This window comes from Rhipicephalus microplus, chromosome 10, assembly GCF_043290135.1.
Source record: "Rhipicephalus microplus isolate Deutch F79 chromosome 10, USDA_Rmic, whole genome shotgun sequence".
Classification (NCBI taxonomy): Eukaryota; Metazoa; Arthropoda; class Arachnida; order Ixodida; family Ixodidae; genus Rhipicephalus; species Rhipicephalus microplus.
Window position 1 is genome coordinate 97,069,107 of NC_134709.1, and position 3,681 is coordinate 97,072,787.

Genomic DNA, 3,681 nt, shown 5'->3' on the forward strand with positions numbered 1-3,681 from the left:
TCTGATAGAAAAACTGATAGGCTATCTGTTTATTGACAGCTGTACAGGTCTATAGGTGTACCAGTGTATAGGTGTACCAGTGTATAGGTGAACCAGTGTATAGGTGAACCAGTGTATAGGTGTACCAGTCTATACGTGCACCAGTATAAAGGTGCCCCAATCTGTTTAGTAGAAGCTAATAAGTGCATTGGTGCATGCTTAACCGACTGGTGGATTCGCCACTGCATTAGAGCGAGCTGGACGGACAATAAAAGTGAACACAAAAATCAGACAAATTTATTTTATTTTATGCCTCATGAACTAATTCTTGGACTACATGAGGTCGTTAATTATGTTTGCGAGCGCCTTGTCCAAATCTTCATCTTTCCGCTGCCTTCTCCAATTGGCAATCAGTTCTTCAAATAATGACTGAAGAAATCTGCATGATCAATAACGAAACGTAGTGTGGACACTTGTTTGGTGACAATTATGTCAAAACAGAGGAGTAAATATGACAAAGAAATAAATACGAGTGCTATCACTGCCTTTCTTTCAATTTTAATTATTTTGTTGGTTCTTGTATAAAAGCGCCCAACTCCAACACGCCAAAATACGAGGCTTGAAACCTTAGTAGTTACAACACAAGTTGGCTGTGGAACCTCGACTGATTATACTGATATGCACAAGCATGAAGCCAATCAATTTCATAAATTTTGGGCAAACTGGGAATTCTTACCTACCAGAAAGCACAGTGTACTTTTCGTTGTCCAAGGGAGGTTTCGCCTCGCCTTTATTGCGGTTGGAGACTGCACCAGTGACGGAGCACCCGACTAGGCCTGCCGTTGAAAAAAATGGCCACGGCCGCCTCACGCACAAACCGAGTTTCACTTTTTGTGCTAATTAGACGGCTATAAATGCCCTCAGATATGGCGATTCCTCTGCCCAGTTGCACCTATAAAACAAATTGAAGATAATGTGTACACAACAGTATGTCAATACACATTCCCTCATTTCTGCAGACACACTTATGACAAAGCTTACACGCAGAGTTTTACAATACCTCTCTATTAGTGGGCACATAATTGAAAATTTGCCCTGGCAACTGTTCACTGTTCTCCCTCACACTTGCGGAGACCACTCGGTGATCAAAACCTTCAGTGCTGCTCCTGGTCATAGTGGCGGTGCGTGGCAGCTGCACGGTGGGAGTATGTGGCGGCCGCATGGCCACGGTTTCTGGTGGCCGGATGACGGCGGTACATAGTGGTTCCACGGTAGCAGTGCACGGTAGTGCCAAAGGCGCAGCTTCTCTTGAAGATGTTGGCCTGTGGCTGCAGCACTCGCAAAGCACGAGCTTTTTTTTCTGTAATAAAAAAGCAGAGCATGCAGAAAAAGGAACTATATCGCATCCTTATTACAGTTGCATCCTGGGTCCAACTGAAAAGACTAGGGTGCACAACCTAGCAAGGCCAAATAACATGACAAATATTGCATGCAGAAGAGATACCATGTGAAAGCAGAATAATAGGCTGGGTGTTACGTTTCTAAGTCATGCTGTGATTATCAGGGACACCGTAATTGAGGGCTTCAGAAATTTTGACCATGTGTTCTTTAACGTACACCAAGCTGCGACAGTATGGAAAAGCATACTTACAAGTGATTAAAATGATGTGTGTGCACTGGGAAGTTTGAGATATAAGCTTAGGTTGCATTCTGTTTTACAGCAAAACTGTATGATCGATATAAGAAAACTGCAACATAGTGATGTATACAACTGTAGCAACAGTGCATTACAACAATTTATAAGGAAATAACCAAACCTGTTTCGAAAACTTTGTTGCAAAGAGCCTTTTCAAGTATTCTAATGTGCTCCAATAGCTTGGCATTTTCAGCCCTGAGCAAACTAACATCTTCTTTGAGACGTTCTGCCTACATCTTTTCTTTGCCAGCATCACCAAACAGGAGGTCTTGATTCCTTTTTTCGAAGTGCTTGTCAACAGCCTTCTTTTTCTGTTGAACAGTAGCTTGATGTCGTGTATCCTGCAAATGCATAGCCAACCCAATATGCAGTAAAACCTCGTTAATTCGAAGTCACTGGGACTGCGAGAAATCTTCGAATTAAGTGGGGTTTGGATGAACAGAACATACAATCAATGGGGTGCAAGGAACTTGCAATTCTTCAAAGCAATCAGGGCTGATTCTTTACTGTGGCGGCTAGCTTGTGGCTCCAAAGGTTATGTTTTCCTGCAATGCCTGGTCTTAAAGACGAAGGAACGGTGAGCTTCGTTGCTGCCACAAAAAAAAAAAAAAAAAAAACGCGGGAGTGGTAAACAAAAATGCATGCCTGCAGAAAACAATATGTGCTTCACTGCAATACAGAAAGGACAAGCGGGTAACAAGTCACCTAGTCCTCGCTGCGTCAGCACGTCATCGATCTGACTATTCACCAATTCTTCCTGGTAAAATAAAGAATTGAATGATGGCCAGTGTGTCGAAATTGGCAATATGTTTTGGCTGAAAAGCATGACCATTGAAGCTTTTGCGCTCGTTTTCGAAGTAGGCTTTGCAAGCAAGAACTCTGCCAGCAGTGCAAGTGCGCAAATTGCTGGAGCAACCGGCATTTGGAGGTTCGTATACATCGCGAATTCCGCCAAACTGCCCTTCATTAAATTTCTTTACAATCCCAGAAACAATGGGTAAATCATAACGCGCTGACGTTGCAAGAAACGAGCGACATACTGCCCACACGTCACTGCCACTTCTTTATTACAGTGAAACACGTTTTTTTTTTCTTTTCCCGCAGGCGCACGTTTTGGTTGACCACGAGACCGTTTTTTTTTTTTTTTTTTTTTCGCTGGAAGTAGCGATCGAGGCTGGAGTGCTGACTCCAGCTGCCACTCATTATTATCACTGCGTAGCATTGCCATTTGACTCTTGAAAGCAGTTGTTTCTACCTGTTTGCGGCGAAATCGGGAATTGGCACGTACATGGCACCCAAAGTTATCCCATTAACCGGACTGGTGCTGACCGCCGCTTCTAGTTGTCCGTTCAGACTTACATTGAAAAATACAGGATCACAGAAAGATTTGAGTTAAGGGGGATTTCGAAATAACTTAGTTCGAATTAATTTTCACAGCTTATGGTTTGTTTTTATGTAAAAACAAGGCGCAGGCATTGTCGTGCACCCCATCCACACTAGCCAATATTATCTAAACCAGTCAATTGTATGAAAAAAGTGGCGAAGCGGCACTCATACTTCGCTATAAGAATAACATAGGTAGCTATTCGACATATTGCAAGTTTATCACCACCTTCAAGAGTAAATATTACTGTACCGGTGCACGTGTGTATACATTAGAGCATCGCTGCTCCGTGTGCGACTCCGCAGGTCCATATCAAAGCTGGCTCTCGGTAATAATCACGCCGCTAAGTATCACATCGGCTGCATGTGGACGATTGAACCTACTTCTTCAAACGTTCAAACGACAGATCCTCCACTTCATCTGAACTGCAGCTTTCAGACGGGTCATTGTCTGGTCTCTGACGGATAGATGTTCGTTTTTCCATAGCTTTTCGAGCATCGTCCTCGGTTTCTAAAAAAAAAAAACGATCAGTGGATAACTTCAGGCTGACTGCTTCCCCTTTTTCTTTTTGAATGTGAAAAGGAAGAGGCACACTCACCGTAAAGCCTAATCACTTGAGCAT

At 43.1% G+C, this 3,681-nt stretch overlaps 1 long non-coding RNA gene across 1 annotated transcript; it reads right to left on the reverse strand.

Moving 5' to 3' along the window:
- Window positions 1–266: 266 nt before the first annotated feature.
- On the reverse strand, window positions 267–2,640 carry LOC142774818 (uncharacterized). Its single transcript, XR_012886570.1, has 2 exons — window positions 720–2,640; window positions 267–418 (listed from the first exon to the last, which is right to left on the reverse strand). It is a non-coding gene; the product is annotated as an uncharacterized LOC142774818 (long non-coding RNA).
- Window positions 2,641–3,681: the final 1,041 nt, after the last annotated feature.